Source organism: Siphateles boraxobius, unplaced genomic scaffold, assembly GCF_051911475.1.
Source record: "Siphateles boraxobius isolate OS27281-9 unplaced genomic scaffold, OSU_SipBor_1 37, whole genome shotgun sequence".
NCBI lineage: Eukaryota > Metazoa > Chordata > Actinopteri > Cypriniformes > Leuciscidae > Siphateles > Siphateles boraxobius.
In genome coordinates, this window is record NW_027508997.1 from 1086275 (window position 1) to 1106929 (window position 20655).

Consider the following 20655-nt stretch of genomic DNA (forward strand, 5'->3'; position numbering starts at 1 on the left):
AAACTTTGAAAGAGAAAAATTACTGGGTTTTATTACACACAAAAAAAAGCCGAAGCCACTAGTTCCAGTAACAGGACAATGTATGCGCTATCTACAATGCAATAATAAAAAAAAAAGATTGGGAGACAAACAAAGAGTGGCGCCAAAGGAAAGAACATAATAAAACAAAAACAATCCTTCAGCTAACCCTAACCCTACTCAAAACAAAATGTGAAAAAGAAACCGCAATCTTCACGCACGCGGCGCTGACTAACCTAACTAAATAACAAAACTACAAGGGTTGGCGCTCACCACTAACCTAGTGTGTATAACAGAGACAGACCTACGGGCAGTGTATACCGCGGCATACTGACCTACCGTTCGTCCTCCCAGATTATTGTAATGCCTCTATGATATGGAATAAACACACCAATACATCGCACATCACTCAGTTCGCTACACAGAGCTCAACATCGCACTTCACTCAGTTCGCTACACAGAGCTCAACACGCCACAGAAGAGAGAGAGTGAACGCGCCACAGGAGAGAGAGAATGAATGAACGCGCCACTCTCTTAAAACCAGCTGAACGGCCTTTGATTGGTTCTGGAACGTCGCCTCAATGATGACTAACGTCCGGCTCAGCCAATCACAGCAATCCTGCGAGCAGAGATGGTGAACTAGGGACGAAAGAGAAACACAATGAACATAAGGGCCAACACGTGAAACAGATCAGTGAAACAAAACACGTGGAACGTAACAATGCAATAGCTTTTTTTGTCCATTTAAAGTCAGGTGGATCGATAGTGCTATACATGAGAATGTCTTTACATAAATATGTGCAAGGAGACACCATATAAGGAGCATTTAAAATGCTTCCAAAAGAGAGTAAGAGAAAGAGGGAAAATGAAAATTGTTTCTGAGAGATCAAAATGACTTATATCATGGGGTGTTTGGACTTCATGACTCACTTTTTGGAGTTTAATTATGTAATAAACTGTGAAATGACTATATAGATGTGTGTGTGCGTGTCTGCATGTGTGCCTGCGAGTATGCGATCAGCTCCAGTTGCATTGTGGGATGGTGGCATTAGGGATCGGAGCCGAAGTGAAGGTCACACATTTTACATTAACAGTCATCACCAAACGCTACTGATGCAAGAGAGTGTGTGTCTTTGTGTGGGTGAGTGAAAACGTCCAACTGAGTGGTGTGTGTGGGAGTGAAAGATGAGAGAAGGTAAAGTGAGAGAGAGAGAGAGAGAGAGAGATAGAGAGAGGGTCATGTACAACATTTCCTCGCTTTACCCAGCTGCCTCTTAAAAGCACGCAGCTTTTTTAAGGAGACAGTCTTGCTTGGCTCATATTTGTCGAGTTATTTAAGACTTGTGTCCACAGCGTACTCTGTGCAGGTACTTGAACCCAGGACGTTTCAACTATTATACCTATTAGGGGTGGGCGATATACCAGTTGACCAGGTTTTTGTCCTTAAAACGCTATTGTGTGTGGGAATAATTTCTTTCGCATCTCTTCCCAAGCCTCCGTTTTTAATTCCAAAACGTCATTTAGAGCGCAACTGAAACTTGAGACACTGACAACAGACTAATGCAGTTATTAGAGAGAGAGAGAGAGAGAGAGAGAGAGAGAGAGAGATTAAGCATGTGTGAATTACCTGTGCTTCTCTCAACAGTGTCGACAGCAGTAATAGTGAAACTACGTTTATCTGCACCTTTGCTAGTGAGAAACGTCATGTAGCTTTTACGTTGCTTAACTATTACTGATAAAATTGTCAGAGCAGCAATGACAACATGTGAATGTGTGTCCGTACTGTATATGTGTGCATTTGAGTGGTAGACTTAGCGCGAGAAAAAGATATGTGCTTTTCCATAATAACTAAAGAATGCATAATACATAAAACGTAATTTTGTGGCAAAAAAAACCTTGGAAATAATTTAACGTTACTATCCTGTTGTTCATTTGCTCGGTCAGTGTCTTTGTGGGTTTTAGTTCTGTAGGCTGTAAAGACTTTAAAATAACTGAAATCATTTGGTGATAAGTAACTGTAATGCGGTCAAGACTTGCCTGGAACTACTTTAGTCGTGGGCTTCCCTAAAGAAATTATTGCACACCTTAGAACGTTCATCAACCAATTAGAATCAAGCATTCAACTGCCACGTAGTGTAATTCAATTTAACATCTTACTTAAATTGTTGTTCTACACAAATAATTTGTCAAGATTTTTCACTAGTAGGCTACATTTTAGACCCCACTGCATGTATAACAGGATTGCATGCTTGCAATGTGCTGTCCATGCTTTGGCATTTGTGTTTGCACACTTGTGGAAAGAGTATGTTTCTGGTATAACCTTTGACAGTCCCTTGTCATCTGTAATAGAGGAAGCTGCTTGCTGTGGGTCTCTGACTCATGAATACAGATGGCTGGCATTAAAATCGGCAGAAAGCTCTTGTAAATATTGCTGTAACGCATCTTAATTGCACAATAGAGTCAACAGCACTGATTCCTCATCAATCTTTTAATAAAGGAAGAGTGACAGTGCTACTGTGCATTATGCAAAGACACACACACACACAATGGAAAAAACTACAGACAGTATTTGAGACGCCCATCTGCTGTTCTATGAACAAGATGACTCAAGACTCCCTTGTTAGTTATGCATTAATCAATCCCAGTTTTTGGATGACTTCAGAATACTAAATGTTGTTTGAGTGAACATAACTTTAATGATCGCAGCTGAAATGGCCAAACTGGTTAGCGAGTAATATTTGCAAACCAATAGGTTACTGTTTTTTCTGTGATCTTTGACATTTGTCTGTTCCATTTTGACCTTGTGCCTTGATGCTTTACCTCGGCCCTGCTCGTTCCCTCAGCGCTGTGATCTGTGTGTCTAACAGATGGGCTGATGACCCAGCAGTCTTTCTTCTCATCTACTTCTCCATCCCTTGTTTCTTCACCTCATTGTGCCCATTAGACTCCAGTGGAGAGAGAGATTGGCCTGAGCATATGCTAAACACACACACACACACACACACACACACACACACACACACACACACACACACACACACACACACACACACACACACACGGACAGAATGGCCCTAATTTTAACCTGCACCAGCTGCTCACCTCCTCAACTCCTTTGTAATGCAGCTTTTAGACAGGTGTGTGTGTGTGTGTACACAAGCGATATGGACAAGATGTTGCGATATATAATCATGATTAAGTCACAGAAAGGCCATAACTGAATCCAAAATTGTATATTGTAAGTGTATGAACTTCATTACTACATTTGATTGAAGAAAGGGGCTTATATTAGTCTTATTGTTCAGTCTTTTCTTTTGATTTGCATCAATCAGGTTTAGAATCAAATAATGTGTTATTATTACACACTCCATGACCCACTCAAAGCACTCAAAGAATAGTTCCTTGGCAAGATTTTTCAGACATTAAAGTAGTGACCTGAACTGAACATTTCTGGTGACTGCGAAAGCCTTATTGTAGGTTAGACATGGAGTATGTAATCACACAGTTTCTGGAGCGTTGTCAGTGTGCTGTGGTATGATGGGATGCACAAAGAGAATGCCAGTCAGATGCAGCCCATCTTTGTTTTTGTTCCTCTTCCCCCCCTCTCTCTCTCTCTCTCTCTCTCTCTCTCTCTCTCTCTCTCTCTCTCTCTCTCTCTCTCTCTCTCTCTCTCTCTCTCTCTCTCTCTCTCTCTCTCTCTCCATCCTTCGCTCCATGTCTCGCCCCTGTCAGTCTGCACAGGAGATCTGAGGTGCCAGTTTTATCTTTCTGTTTTACTATTCTGTTCATTACTTCTCTCCCTCGCTGCATGTGTTTCTGTATCTCCTGTTCTGTCTCTGTTTCTCTCTCTTATGCCATCTCTTCTGTCTTTAGAGACATCCAGACCACAGACTAGCTTCCACACTTTTTGATTGACAAGCTTGTGTTTTTCAGTAAGAGACACACTCTGAGGTTCTGCCGCCTGGGTGACACATTATGGCTGAATTTTGTCAGAGGTGCTTCATGGTTGTCATCTGTTTAAGTCGACATGCAACCACATTCACAAACCATTTTCCTTCCTCCCTGTGTGAATGAAACGAGACATTCAACAAGAAAAAATAGTGTGACAAATTGTGAATTAATTAATTGTGAATTGTGACAAAAAATGTGACTTAATTGAATCCCACAAGCTTTAAGTATGTAATTTAATTCAGTGTTGAAATAAGTTATCCTACACTCTTAAAAGAAAAGATTCTATAGAACCTTCACGCGTTCTGTCAGGCGCTTCATATATGGAACATATTAGGGATAATTTTATTGATTGAGTTTAATTAATTAATTTAGTCTTAATACATTTTTTTATTTTAAATACATTTTATGAATTCAACTTAATTTTAAAGAACTCTTTATGCCAAAAAGGTTCTATATAAGGATAAATGTCTTGAATGTTTGCATAAGTATGTTTATGAGCTAAACATACTATCATTAAAGACACTTCTCCTTTATATAGAACCTTTTTGGCATAAAGGGTTCTTTAAAATTAAGTCAAGAACTCTAGGGTATATAGAACCTCTATGAACCTTTTTTTCCTAATAGTGTAACGTGGTTTAATATGCAGAAACAACTTTAATTAAGCTTTTCATATTTTAATATCCCAGGAAATGAGGCACAACTAATTGTGTGAGTTTGGAACGGGCTATTGACCAGGCACTGTGTTTACAATAACGTTTGGCGACGCAAATGACATACTTCAGCTTAAATATCATTGGCCTTTGAGTTTTTTTTTACATGCACACAAAATGCAATTTATTGTAAAGTCAGCTGATTGATGGAAATAGGCCTTTAAAATGCGTTTCTCTCTATTTTCTCTTTGTGTCTGTTTTCGTCCATCCTCTTTTGGCTGCACTCAACATGTTGTTTGATCAGGCTTGTTCTGATCCACTCACCCTCAGACTGACTCAACACAGGCTGTTTGAAATCTGCCAATATGGGCCGCCCTGATTAGATATGTTTGTGCTTCTGGCTGTGGGAGATTTGGAGGTGTTTGTGTGAAATGATGTTTGTAGTCATTGTTGCGATAATGTTTGTGTACCTGCAGGTGTTGGTGTTTGTGAGTATGCCAGTTAAAAGCAATTTACTTTTGGCAATGTGACCAAGTGTGTTGCAAATGTGAGATATTGCAAAAAACACCTAGGTTACATTTCACCCTAAAAATCAAAAGGAATATATATTGTGTGTATATATATAAACACAATATTTTCAATTTATTATGTATAATTTATTGTTAAATAATTTTTTTAAATTAGCATAAATGAACAGCAATACAACATACGTACATGTATTTGTACATATACATGTATAAATGCAATTCTCACACACACACACACACACACACACACACACACACACACACACACACACACACACACACACACACACACACACACACACACACACACACACACACACACACACACACACACACACACACACACACCATATACATGTATAAATGCAATTCACACACACACACACACACACACACACACACACACACACACACACACACACACACACACACACACACACACACACACACACACACACACACACACACACACACTGTGTTAAAATCAGTATAAGAGAAAAGCAATACATCAGTTATACATTTATGTCTTAATGAAATATAATTATATATAAATACACTCACCTAAAGGATTATTAGGAACACCATACTAATACTGTGTTTGACCCCCTTTCGCCTTCAGAACTGCCTTAATTCTACATGGCATTGATTCAACAAGGTGCTGAAAGCATTCTTTAGAAATGTTGGCCCATATTGAGAGGATAGCATCTTGCAGTTGATGGAGATTTGTGGGATGCACATCCAGGGCACGAAGCTCCCAATAGAGCAAAGATGCTCTATTGGGTTGAGATCTGGTGACTGTGGGGGCCATTTTAGTACAGTGAACTCATTGTCATGTTCAAGAAACCAATTTGAAATGTTTCGAGCTTTGTGACATGGTGCATTATCCTGCTGGAAGTAGCCATCAGAGGATGGGTACATGGTGTCCATAAAGGGATGGACATGGTCAGAAACAATGCTCAGGTAGACCGTGGCATTTAAGCGATGCCCAATTGGCACTAAGGGGCCTAAAGTGTGCCAATAAAACATCCCCCACACCATTACACATACCTGCACAGTGGTAACAAGGCATGATGGATCCATGTTCTCATTCTGTTCACGCCAAATTCTGACTCTACCATCTGAATGTCTCAACAGAAATCGAGACTCATCAGACCAGGCAACATTTTTCCAGTCTTCAACTGTCCCATTTTGGTGAGCTCTTGCAAATTGTAGCCTTTTTTTCCTATTTGTAGTGGAGATGAGTGGTACCCGGTGGGGTCTTCTGCTGTTGTAGCCCATCTGCCTCAAGGTTGTGCGTGTTGTGGCTTCACAAATGCTTTGCTGCATACCTCGGTTGTAACGAGTGGTTATTTCAGTCAAAGTTGCTCTTCTATCAGCTTGAATCAGTCGGCCCATTCTCCTCTAGCATCAACAAGGCATTTCCGCCCACAGGACTGCCGCATACTGGATGTTTTTCCCTTTTCACACCACTCTTTGTAAACCCTAGAAATGGTTGTGCGTGAACATCCCAGTAACTGAGCAGATTGTGAAATACTCAGACCGGCCCGTCTGGCACCAACAACCATGCCACGATCAAAATTGCTTAAATCACCTTTCTTTCCCATTCTGACATTCAGTTTGGAGTTCAGGAGATTGTCTTGACCAGGACCACACCCCTAAATGCATTGAAGCAACTGCCATGTGATTGGTCGATTAGATAATTGCATTAATGAGAAATTGAACAGGTGTTCCTAACAATCCTTTAGGTGGGTGTATATTATATATAACCTTAATAGTCCCAAAATGTGTTTAATCTTATTTATGCAAATATTTTTGCAATATAATATTTAAAATATATAATATTTATAATATAATTTATTTCTTTTGATGTTGAGGTTAAATATGACACAATTTGACTATTTTTTTTTTATTACAACACATGCTATCGTTTTATCAGCCTTTCTCTGTTATCTGGGTGCTGATTGAGGTCTGGAAGAAGGATGGGGAATGCCATTAATTCCAGGATTACGTTCGCTCTTCCTCTCCACAGTGGTCCTTTAATCAGTTTCTGTCACTGCCACTAAAACTGTCACTGTAGCGATGCTGCAAATTTACTTTAGCTCGCATCCTCCCCGTTGCCTTTCTCTCGCCCCTCAGAGGCCCTCACTCGCTGCGACAGGGGCCAAAAGAATCCTCTCAGCGCTGCACTTGCCTGTTTCCTCTCGTACGGCGCTAATGGATAAAACAGCCCCCTCAGAACAGAGACAAATGGCTTTAATACACACGGACGAGGCTTGACATCTCATTAAAGTCCACATGAATCAAAATCGACCTTATTTGCTTTCTTAATACACATTCCTCGTCTTATTGTGAGCGATTAATCAGTGCATGTTATTGTGGATAAAAAAATGTTTGTCTTCATAATCTTTTATCAAAATGTAATAACTTGCTGCCCCACCGAAGTGGCTTTTCCTCTTCAGCTGATGTTACACATCCCTCTTATTTGTTAACCCCTCCAGCCACCAGCTCCATATGTGTTCATGTGGTATAGAAAATTCAATTTTAGTCAAATTAATTATAATTAATTGCATATATCAATTTTATTTCCATATAATAAATTCAAATAATATAATAATTTTTGTTTACTCACTTGCCTTATATTTCACCATTCCTTTTTCACACAGTGTTAATAAAGGAGAACTTTCTTGGTTCTTTAGGTTGACTTTTCTGTGTGTTTTAAGTGAAGCTCAGACAGCTGAGAAACCGCCAGTCCGGTTATTAGACCTGAGATATGCCTGAGGTGAGAAAAAGTTTTTCTGAAGCCTTTTAAGAAAAATCACAGTTGTCAGCACATGCTCTGCCGGTCAATGAATTCGGTCTGGTCATGTGTTGACAAAGTAGGGTTTGGGAATTAAAGCTTTGCAGCAAACATGATGGGAAATTAATCGTTTGATGAAAAGTGTTGACACAAGACTCTGTTTCCTTCTAACTCTATTGGACCACAAGCCTCAATTCAGCGTCTTTGACCATTGCATCTACTGTCTGATTTTAAGGACACACAGTTGTAGGGCTGGACCAGAATATTCGAATATTCGAATATTCGTTCGGTGGGTTGGTATTCGATTTGAAAATTTGGCGTGATTTTTTTTCCCAAACCACTTCAGTGGAAATCCCGCCCTGCAGCCGATTTAAAAGTTTTCATTGGTCATGTCAATCACAGTACTGATTGCCTACACCAAACACTGATCCCTAAACCTACCCACTGTAACCTAAACCAATGAAATCGGCTGCAGGGCGGGATTTCCGCTGAAGTGGTTTGGGAAAAAAAATCACGCGAAAATTTGACATTCGAATATTCGTTTTTTTTTTTTTTTTTTTGGCACACCTGGGATCCCCCGCGAAACGGTTCTCACTCGCGCTTGAATAAGGCCGGCGACACACTGGCTGCATGGCGTGAGCATCTCAGCTGTGTGGCATGTACGTTTTTATTTCAGCTCCCATGTTAACAGGTTGGAGTTTGCACACTGCCTGTGTGAAACACGCGTCTCAGGCGCGGCTCGAGCCACGCGGAAAATGCGTGCATGCTAGAAATAGAACCGACGCCTAACTGCAACGGGAGTGTTCTATGGCTAGAGCGCAGAACAGCGGAGTTTGTATGGACCGAAGTGCATGCCTGAGCTTGTGTTTTGGGTTAAGCTGCGTTGCTTTGACATTGTGGAAAATAGAATAATAGAAACAAAATGTATTAGCCTTTTACCCGTTATTATCAAACTAAATTAATCTCGTTTTTAATTTAACTTAATTTCGTTTTTCTTTATTTAAATTTTGTTTTTTCTTTATTTAAGTTTCATTTTTCTTTATTTAAATTTCGTTTTTTCTTTATTTAAGTTTCATTTTTCTTTATTTAAATTTCGTTTTTCTTTATTTAAGTTTCGTTTTTCTTTATTTAAGTTTCGTTTTTCTTTATTTAAATTTATTTTTTTCTTTATTTAAATTTCGTTTTTCCTTATTTAAATTAATTTTTTTCTTTATTTAAATTTCGTTTTTCTTTATTTAAATCTACCCTTTTGTTACGGTGTTTATTCATTTTGTCATGTTTCTGGTTTGTGGTTTCTCTGTCTTTGGTCTTTTATTCAGTTTGTGCCTTGTTAATTGTAGTCTGTTATCCTAGTCATGTCTTTATTAGGTCCCTTGTTTCAGGTGTGTTGTCTTGTTAGGTTGTATGGTCCCGCTCGGTGTTCTGATTTGCCCCAGCTGTGTCTTGTTCCCTCTTGTTCTCGGAGCATATAAACCCTGCCCGCGTGAGGTGCGCTGCTTCCCGCTCGCGCTGTTCTGTAGCTGACTAAAAGTTTATTAATTCTGAATGTGTCGCGTCTCGCGTGTCCATCTATATTGTACCAAATGCAACACTGCACTCCCTTGTGAAGTCGGTTGGACGAACGGTTCTCGAAATAATCAAAATGCAAAAAGACAGACCAACACAGAGATTCCTGCCTTTATTAGTGAAAAGAATATGTTCAGCCCCCTCTCGCCGAAGCTTCGAATATTCGATGTTCATTACTACCGAAGCTTCGAAGCTCAAAAAATGGTATTCGGACCAGCCCTACACAGTTGGCACGATCACTTGGTGCCTTATTTGATTGTACACTGTATAAAATGATTTTTCTAAGTTGTAAATAAAACAAAGGTAATTGGATTACATTTTAGAAGACAATACTATTTCAGTCTTTCGACTTCAAAATGTCATGTTTAATTTAATGTTACTTTTTGCAGCAACAATCATTAAGCTGAATTGGATAGTTTAGAACAGGGGTGTCAAACCCATTTTAGGTTGAGGGCCGGATGGGAAAAAATGTAACCTTGTGCTTAAATTACCTTTTTTAAACTGTAGTGCGCTGACGGTTAAATTAATAGTAACCATAAAAAATAATTAATTTGCAAGAAAACTACAAAAAACACTGCTCTGTGAAAACTGAATTTTTAAAGTGAAAAGGCTTTATTACATTTTTTAAAATAATGTTTTACTTAATTCTTTTTATTAGGAGTGCCCCGATTATAATTATTCATGGCTGAATTTTTTACAAGCATTTTGGCCAATTCCGAAAACGGTTGCCGTTTTTTTTCCTTTGTTTAAGCAAATTTATTGTTGTTTATTTGCTCTATAACAGGCCAAACTGGCCTTAAACAAAAAAATAAATAAAAATCTTTAGCCATTTGGAATAAAAGGCAACCACTACATTATAATCATGATGCAAACAAAGATGCTACACACATGTAGCATGAGCAGTTATTTTATATTTTAATTACATTGTATAATTTCTAGATTTAGAAGACACACCTGCACAATACAAAAAACTGCACGGACTGAATGAAAATGCAAATTCACTCTCTGACTGTAGGTGGCGCTTATGAAACAGCAGCGGTTACTTTGGATACCGCTGAACACAAAGCAGCTCTATGCTTATAAAAAAACTTTATATGGCAGTAAGAGGACAGGAAAATGCTATCGAAACTATTCTGAAGACAGTTTCCAGATACATTCATATAAACCCCTACCCCCATTTTTTGCTCTTCTATCTATCTATCTATCTATCTATCTATCTATCTATCTATCTATCTATCTATCTATCTATCTATCTATCGATCTATCGATCTATCTATCGATCTATCTATCTATCTATCTATGAACGATACATAAATATAGAGAGTCCTTCAGCGTGTCCCGTCACTGGCCTGTGTTAACGCCCATGTTTACAGGCTTCCTAATATTCCCACACAAATGACATTTTGGGAAATGGCTGCAAAGCCATTTGTGTGCAAGTCCAGAACAGAGATCGACCAAAATAAAACTTAAAATCATTCCAATTTATGGCTGGCTGACGGGGACATCTCTATTTTCTATTATTGTTCAGGTCACCCCCGCGGGCCGAGTTGGACACCATCGTGGGCTGTATGGTTTAGAAGAATGTTTCGACTGTTTTTGTTCATATAGTGAAAGTCAATTGGACCCAAAACAACACTGGATTCCAATTGTATGCTCAAAAAACCCACTGAGGTATTTTTCTAAATATCTCTCAAACTAATTTTTTTTTAAACAGGTTTAGAACAGCATGAGGGTGACTAAATGAACTTTAATTGTAACGATACAAATTGCTATTTTGAAAATTGCCATCAAAATACACTTGTCTTCTCTGATCTGAGGGATCACGTCAGTGTGAACGGGCCTGATGCTTCTGTATGCACACATACAATACAGGCGCTTATAAGTCTTGGCATGCTTTCCCCCGGGCAGCACTCAACCCTGCTCTCGCTGCCAGAGACGCTTGTGTGATGAGATGCTGTCTGCCCTAGTGCTCGTTTTTGCCAATAGTCATGTTTGTGAGAGGGCTGATCTGTATTGAGCCATAGTGAAAGCTATCAGCTCCTCACACAACAAGTAAACACTCAATAAAACACCTTGACACACCTAACGCTGTCAGATTAGCCTTTGCTGGACAGTCTCTCTCTCTCTCTCTCTCTCTCTCAAGGTAGGATCTTATTTATTCTTACAAAACATGCCGTTAAGCTCCTTGAGGATGAATAATTCTCTCTGGACAGTGGGAGATGCAAGACAGATGAATAAGTGCGTGACTCCGGGATCAGTAGATCTGGTGAAGCTCCTCAGCAGGAGTGTTTCAGCTATGATTTATGTGTAGAGCGCATGCATGAAGAATAACGAGACAGAGGAGGAGATGCTCTAGAAAACTTTCAGCACCAGTTGACGCTGGTCAGAAGGAGTGCAGAAATATTCCCAGAGGACTGTGGGTGCAGGTGGAGCAAACAGCAGCTCATCATCAATTACACCTGCAGTTTTTACATCTGCCCTAATTTGCTTGGTGTTATCTCCGCTGCATTTTTCATCCTGTTGTTTGGGTTTTAATAGACTTGATATTAATTAATTATTAATAAAGTTATATAAATAAAATATTGCAACATTTTTAGAGAATATAGCTAAAAAAAATTATATTAAAGGGTTCCTGTATGTAGAATAAGTCTCTGATGTCCTCAGAGTGTGTATGTGAAGTTTTAGCTCAAAATACCCCACATATATTTTTTATAGCACACACATAAGCTCTTCAAGCTCCGCCCCCTGTGCCGGGAGTAGCAGCTCATTTGCATTTAAAGGGACACACAAAAACGGCAAGTTTTTGGAGATGGTTCTCACTGAGGAACATGAAATCCACGGGGAGGAGTCGGATCCAGATCCAACTCCTCCCACCTTACATACACCTAAACCTAGCCAACTCCGCCCCCCGATCCCTAAACACACCCCTAATCCCTAAACCCAACCCTAATCCTACCCATCTCCACCCCTTGGATCTTGATCCGAGTCCTCCCCCGGGGATCCTCCCCGCTGGAAAAACCAGCAATGCAAATTTGAGAGGAGCGCCCCCGACAAATCTCGCGAGAATCACGAAATGCTTTACGGCAACGACGTCACACACATCATTAACAACATGAAGCACGAAGACACTTGCACGCATTTCAGACGTGACACTCGAGTCGAAGATGGAAAAAGCAAAGAAAAAAAGGAAGACTAGGAAACCGCGTGAGGAACCGGACTAGAGTCCCACTCGCTCGGGCATTTACTCTTTGGCGCGAGCTAAACAGCAGCACTGGATGCAAAAGCATCTTGTTGATGGACTAGTAAGTAAATATCTTATTTGTAAACTTGTTTGCGTTCTATATTGTATGTTGTTGCGCTTGCTTGTAGTATGTCATTTTTTACGATGCTGTTCATTCATCCATTGTTGATTAATTAGACCAGTCCAATAATTTATCATGAGATTATCATGAGAACAGTTGTCAATATCTCACATAATTATCAGGACACAAATAAGCCTAGAGGTTGTAAATACTGTACACAAATGAAATTATACAGTAGTCCTAGACTATAGGCTATTTACTTGTGATTTAGCAGCAATCATGTAAAAACGTTATAAGCCAGCAAACGCGGTAGGCAACTTTATTATTATAAAGTAGAATAACACTTGACATATAGTTATTATTATCCTTTTACCGTCATCAGTAGTTCAGTAGACTATGCAGTAGCCTAATATTTGTATGAAATCGTGAAACATTACCTGTTCAATATCTTCGGAGTCTATCTGTGCCTGTTACATGCCCGACGCTTCTATTCTACCGAACAGGTACCAGTGTGGGGTGGCGTGGGGTGGGGTGGGTTGGGGGGGGCAAGTACTTGCACAACGCTGTTTGACAAAAACGGAATTCCTGCATAGTGTGCCTTTAAACAGCAACATTACACACTAACTAAAGTTAAAAAAGTTAAATCATAATCAACCACCCCTTTAATGCTCATACTCACAATTTGCAAGACAAGAAATGGTTGGTATACTGGTAAAATGACACAGGGAAAGTAAAAAAACAAACAAACATTAAAATAAGTATTTCAAGTGGATCAGCATTTTTAAAACGGCTTCTTACAAGATGTCTGTACATGCTTCCCTTTAAGACCACATCCAGTTTTATTATCTAAAACCCTGTGATTTCATTTTCATGTCTGCTATAGCTTTTGCTCTTGCTCTTGCTTATGTCACCCTCTCTCTGTATTGTTACTCTCTCTGTGTGTGGAGGTTCGGATGGCTGTGTTCATTTATTTGTGTGTGTGTGTGCGTCTCATATTGATTTGTTTTTATATTCCATCTCTCTATGCCGCTCTCCATTTGTTTTGTTTCTTTCCACCCCCCTCCGGCGTGTTCCCCTCTGCTGGCTTGAGACTAGTTTGATAACTCACAGAGAGAACCTTGTTTGCTTCAGATTTAGATGGATGGTTGTATGGGCGCACGGATGGATGGATGGATGGACAGAGCTGAGAGGAGAAAAAGGTAAAAAGAGGGAGATGTTTGAGAAGTTGCTTGTTGTTGGGTGACAGCATAGCCACACAATTCACCACAGTGCACTAAGGTTACACATTTACCTGATAGAGGTGGAACGCTTCACCACTCAACACATTTTGGTTTATGCAGCTCATCTCTGAATTTATATTTCATAGAGATTCTTTCTTAGGTAGGTTCTATATTTCCACTGTTCTATCTATCTAAGAATGATAAATAAATAGATCTATCTATCTATCTATCTATCTATCTATCTATCTATCTATCTATCTATCTATCTATCTATCTATCTATCTATCTATCTATCTGTCTGTCTGTCTGTCTGTCTGTCTGTCTGTCTGTCTGTCTGTCTGTCTGTCTGTCTGTCTGTCTATCTGGCCACACAATTCACCACAGTGCACTAAGGTTACACATTTACCCGATAGAGGTGGAACTCTTCACCACTCAACACATTTTGGTTTATGCAGCTCATCTATGATTTTATATTTCATAGAGATTCTTTCTTATGTAGGTTCTATATTTCCACTGTTCTATCTATCTATCTATCTATCTATCTATCTATCTATCTATCTATCTATCTATCTATCTATCTATCTATCTATCTATCTATCTATCTATCTATCTATCTATCTATCTATCTATCTATCTATCTATCTATCTATCTAGCATTCTATCTAGCATTCTATCCATCTATCATTCAATCGTTCTCTTTGTCTGTAATGCCTATAAACATATACACTTTTCAAACTTTTACAAACTTACAAACAAGGCTAGATAGATGTGATATTGATACAAACATAAAAGCTGTAGATAGTGTTGTTGATCAGTACTAGAATCTAAGAAAGAACTCGTCTAGACCAGACTGAGGTTGCTCTGGTTCTCTGTGATATTTATTTCCTCAATAGCTGACCCAGAGCGAATCCTGTTGCCGAGCGACTGCCGCCGATTACTGATGTGAAAATGTGGATTGTCTTCATCCCATGATGCACTGGGTCAGTGTGACAGTGATGGATGTTGACCCGGCTGCAGAGTTAAAGAGCTCATCCCTGACGCTGGGCGTTCTCTCCCGCTGAGGAGGGGAGTGTCCAACAATCTGGGTCTTAGACACACACACACACACACACACACACACACACACACACACACACACACACACACACACACACACACACACACACACACACACACACACACACACACACACACACACACACACACACACACACACACACACACCTGCTGAGAGGGCAAGTGGTTTGTGAGGTTCAGTCATGCTCACATTATGTGGTGTACCTGCAGCTGTTAACTCACAGACCTCACGCACACAAACACCCCTCACACTTAACGGATCAATAATAATCACATCATGGAGAAATTCATTGGCTCTGTCTTTGAGAAGACCTCTCTATTGACCATGCTGTTATTTTCTCTTACACAACCATACAAGCACATTGATATTCACATCGCTATTATCTTGCTGCTCAAAAAAGCCTATCTGTATTGTGAGGGTTATTTTGAAATATCAAAGGTATTGAAGGTTTGTGCTATTTTGGTTTAAGATGATAAATTAATTTGACTGATGAATTTCCATTACATTTGCAGCATAATTATCTCGAAATTTTAAGGCAGCATATACCCAAATGTTTTATTTTAAAACAGTATTATTTGTATACTATTACAGTATTAATATTAGCTTTTATTTAATTACATTTTTATTTTAAATATTCAGATGACATTTAAATGTTTTTTATATAAGAGTGTGTTCACAATTGTAGTTCGGTTCACTTGGTTCGTTTGGTCTGGACCAAAAAACAAACAAACATTTAGTCCTGGTCCGATTAGCGTTCATATTGGCATTTTTAACACTGAACCAAAGATACAGAACCTAAAGGAATAGCAAATGTTCACAATCTGATTGGTCGGCTTTTATGACGTATATTTTAAGATGGATCCAAGCATCCAAAACAATGCTGTGTTCAACACTGGTTCATCGTTCAATTCCAGACCAATTCACAAATGAATCATTCAGACCAATTTGGGAACTGGTTTGAATAATTCTTTGAAAAGATTCGAATTACAGTGTTTCTCAGTCGCTTTGGTGCATTTCTCAGATCAGAAATAAAATTCTCAAAACTACTTGTTCAACCTCCACATCATCTAGTCACTTGTACACATCATAAAAGCAGTTTCTCATTCTTTCGAACAAGTTGCAATTGCTTTGGTACATTCATGTAATTGATTATGTACAATTGTCTGTGGTTTCCTACATTACCAGTTGCTAATGCCATGTTGCATTAAATGTATTAAATAGTTCTCTGTGCAATAGTGTTATCCCTCAAAACATCAAGTCATTAGTTCATCGTATAAGTCATTAAATGCAAAATGGTTGATCTAGTTATCATTAACTTTTACTGTAAGCATATTTTCTGCACATTTCTATTAGACTTTTTGTAAATGTGCCATGTATTGATGAATTGTGGAGGTGAATCTTGACTTTCACTAATGTAGAGAATGTAGATCAACAATGAGAAACCAGTTCTCTGAAATAGCTCAAAGTTGCATCTCATGAACCTTCAATTGGCAAGCATACAGTAATACAACGCTGCATGAAAAAGCAAAGTTCTGCCCAAGGGCTATTTCCTGTGTTTGCCTTTCTAATGTTGTATTTTCGCCTTTTGTGCACCTATTTATTTTATCTTTTCTATATCACAAAACTATTGTAATGTTTTTTTTTTGTCAGACCACTAGTAAAAGTGTAACTGTGAATCTCTTTCAATCAATAACTCACGTACAGTAGTGTGTAAATGTGTACTTTTGAAATGGATATATGGCATACAGAAGAAGCGCAGCTTTGTACATTTCAATACTTCAAAACAACAGGACTAAGCATTTTGACTATCTTGTTTGTGAACAATGACACAAGGACTTTTCATTCTGATTGCACTGATATGTTCATTGACATAAATACTTACTTTTGGGAGATGATCTAAAGATTCTGAGTAAGTTACAGGCTTTTGCAGGTAATCCAATGTGTTGTGCTCTTTGTACGAATTGTTTTTAGAATGCACATACTACTTTGCAAATATTAAGGATGATTTGAGAAATGCACCAAAGCGATTGAGAAAAACTGTAAAAGATTGATTTCCTTAGTCAAATAATCTTAGTCAGGTTAGACACCATTTTAAATTTAACGTGATAAAAACAAGGCTGTAAGGGACAGACTTACAGCATAGCTGTCAACATTGAACATTGAAAATAAGGGAGATTTCCCGGAATCCATCCCCAAAATAAGGGATTTTTTTACACGATTCTTACCCACAAACTTTAAAAAAAAGCACTAATCATTAACAATCTAAAGAGTTTATAACTACATATAGGCCTACATATGTGTGAGAGAGAAAGAGACAGTGTGTGTGTGTGTGTATGAGAGAGAGAGAGAAAGAGACAGTGGGTGTGTGTGAGAGAGAGAGAGAGAGAGAGAGAGGTAGAGAGAGACAGTGTGTGTGTGTGTGTGTGTGTGTGTGTGTGTGTGTGTGTGTGTGTGTGTGTGTGTTAGGGGTGTGACCGTAACCGTGAGACCGACGGTTATAGTTGAACACCGTCATTAGAACTCTATAACCGCCAAAATCGTGTTATTAAAATATTTGTTACATTTTTTATCATAGAGAATGTTTAAATAGGCCTACTAATATCAGCTTACGAGGGAAACGGAGGCGGAGTTAGTGGTGCTTCGGAAGTTCGGAGGATGCTGCAGGAGATGATTTGGTAGATGTCTGTGCCCCTTTACAGATCAGAGCGCACGCTGACACGGAGTTAGGGTTAAGCTTTGTTTATACCATGGTTTATACTCGACGCGTCCGCATGAGCGCGAAGGTGCGCGCGGCAAAAATGACCAGTTGGGTGCGCAAGACCACATTTCGCTTTGCTGTGTGCACGGCTTTTTTTGTAACAGCGATTGCGGCGCCGCATCCGAGGATGAACAACTTCAAGCCGAATCTGCCCGAGCTTGTACGTCTCACACAATCAGAGCGTAAAAATACGGGATATTTTACGGGAAAATACTAAAACGGGAAGACAGCGGGAAAAGAGCTAAAATACGTGAGAAACCCGGAAAAAACGGGAGGGTTGACAGCTATGACTTACAGTCTTTACAATGGCACGCACTGTAAAAAGGTCAGATCGCATAATTTCGCAACTCACAACTTTTTAGACTGTTTTACAGAGTTTTTGCCTACTGAGCGTTTTTTCCGATAAGACGTTTCGTCCGCTGAACAATAGCTTTAACAGTACAATCCATTGAACAATTCTGTCCCTCACAGGCTCATTTTCATTCCTGTCAAAAAATAAAATATGGCGCTACCCTGACTAAGGTCTATTTTTCAACACTATAATTTGTGAGCAAGCTTTACTCTACACAAGACGAATATTTAGCCAATGAAGTATATTGTAGCAGAGAATAACTATAAAAATAACTTGGCCAGAAATCTAGGCCAGAAAAAACACAAGTTTTTAATTCCTTGATTTCCCATGTTGTGGAAACGTACAATGAGAGTTATCTTTGAGAAATGTAATGCATAAAATTGCTAAGTTAAGAGTGTTTTTTGATTTTATGACAACCGCTGTCTTCTGCTGGTTGTTAGCGGCGTTAGCATGAGCGCAGGCCTCATTGTCCCGCTAATGAGCGTCATTAATTTTGGCATGGCGACTGGCCTGTGACGCCCTGACCACACCATTACACTCACAAATAAAAGCTCTGACAATTTCCTCACATTTATAAACACGTTCTGTATTGCCTCGCAGCTCTTCCTGTCCCAGACTCCCTTTTAAATGCTAATAAGCGACTCAGACTCATAGTTTACAGTGTGTAGGCTGTAGCGGTACATGCGTTCCTCTCTACAATCAAAGCACTCGCTGGGCAGTGTCCGCCGGGCTCGGCTGCCCGCAGTGCTGGCTTGTGTTCCCGAGGGCCCGGAGTTTGAAATCTTTTCAGCGAATGAAGTGAAACCCACCGCATCGAGCTTGCAAACTCTGTTAGGAAAGATGCAAGTGGTTCTTGAGTGCACTTCTGACTCAGGGAACATAAGGATGTCATCTGAAATTTCTCGTATTGTTTTGTCCAATTCAGTGCGCTTAGGCCACGCATGCTTTTCTATAAACAGACATATAAGAAGGTCATATCTCATAGCAAGTCATTTTATTTTTTTCCTCCTGGATGTACATTTATAACATGAATTGATGTCAGAACCATTACAGTTCAGAAATGGTTACGAGATCTCTTGCAGTTCTTGCAGTGGTCTGGGTTTGACCTAAAGGAAGCATTTCAGTGTTTTTACAGTATTTATTTATTCCTGAGATGTTGTCACATCTGCCAGCTGGAGTGCCCATGATCGCCACCAGAGGGCGTCTCCTTTGCTTTCCTATCATGAACTGCTTTTCCCATAACCCATTGCTTGTGTCCACCTGTGTGTCATTATCTTGTTAATGTCTGCCAATTTAAGCCCTGTATTTTCACTCATTCTTTACAAAGTCTTGTAAATGTCACAATGCATTTCTGAGCGATCTCCCTCTAGTCACCTGTGTTTTGGTTTTGACTTTCAGCCTGGTTTCCTGGAAATCCTTGTTTTCCTGCCCCGTTTTTTTGTGTGGTTTATCTGCCCTGTTTTTTGACCTATTGCATGCTTTAAAAACAAATATGATTGTGGATTGCCCTAATAAAGCTGCATTTGGATCATCAACCGGTTTCAGTGCAGTTTTGTTACAAATGTCAGTTACAGAGCAATTATTAGTAGCCAAATATTATTTATAGGGTGTGATAAAAGTATTCACAAAATGTTAATAAAGGTTATTACTATTATTAACAATAATATTTTTTTAAGGCCAATATTATTTATATTGTGTGAAAAGTATATAATAATAGTAATAATACAACTGTTTTATATTTGGTCTATCTATTAGGAGTGTAACAATACATCGTGTCACAATATATCGCAATAAAAAATGCATCAATATGTATCGTGGATAGTGAGAATCTGTATTGTGTATAGTTCACCCAAAATGATCATTTCTGTGTGAGAAAAAATTCAAGTTTACCGAGTTTTAGTGTCAGTACTACATTAAACTACTGTATAATGTATTATAATGCAATGGGGGAATATTTGTGGGTCCTCCTGATAATGCCAAATGTCCTATGTTACCAGCAAAAAGTGTCCTACATTATTTTAAATGAATCTAGTCAATGAAAGGGTGCAAGCATGTTCTTCTAAAATAATTCTGTATTTTCATCTTCAGAATCATCAATATTTTTATTCTGGTGTCACCATTGTCCTGTGTATAGGGTTATAAGCACAAAGTCCAAGCCTATTCATATACACTCACAATGTATTATCAAATTTAACATTTTAATAAACAGTACATATTTTTTAACCTTTTACCATGTCTAGGAGTATAGCAATAATATTGTATTGTGAGTTCAGTATCGTGATATGTATTGAATCATGACATGAGTGTATCATTACATCGCTTCTATCTAGGCTTTTTGTACATTAATCATTTAAATGTATTTAAACATAATTTAATGAATATAAGTGAATATTTTTGCTTGCAAATTTCTATCAAACAAATGCTATTTGACTTTAT

The 20655-nt window shown here is 38.8% G+C and overlaps 1 protein-coding gene across 4 annotated transcripts in view; it reads left to right on the forward strand.

The window, feature by feature from the left end:
• The window catches only part of mdga1 (MAM domain containing glycosylphosphatidylinositol anchor 1), a 239514-nt gene that overhangs the window by 45201 nt on the left and 173658 nt on the right, over window positions 1–20655 (forward strand). The gene's annotated exons all lie outside the window — the stretch shown is intronic.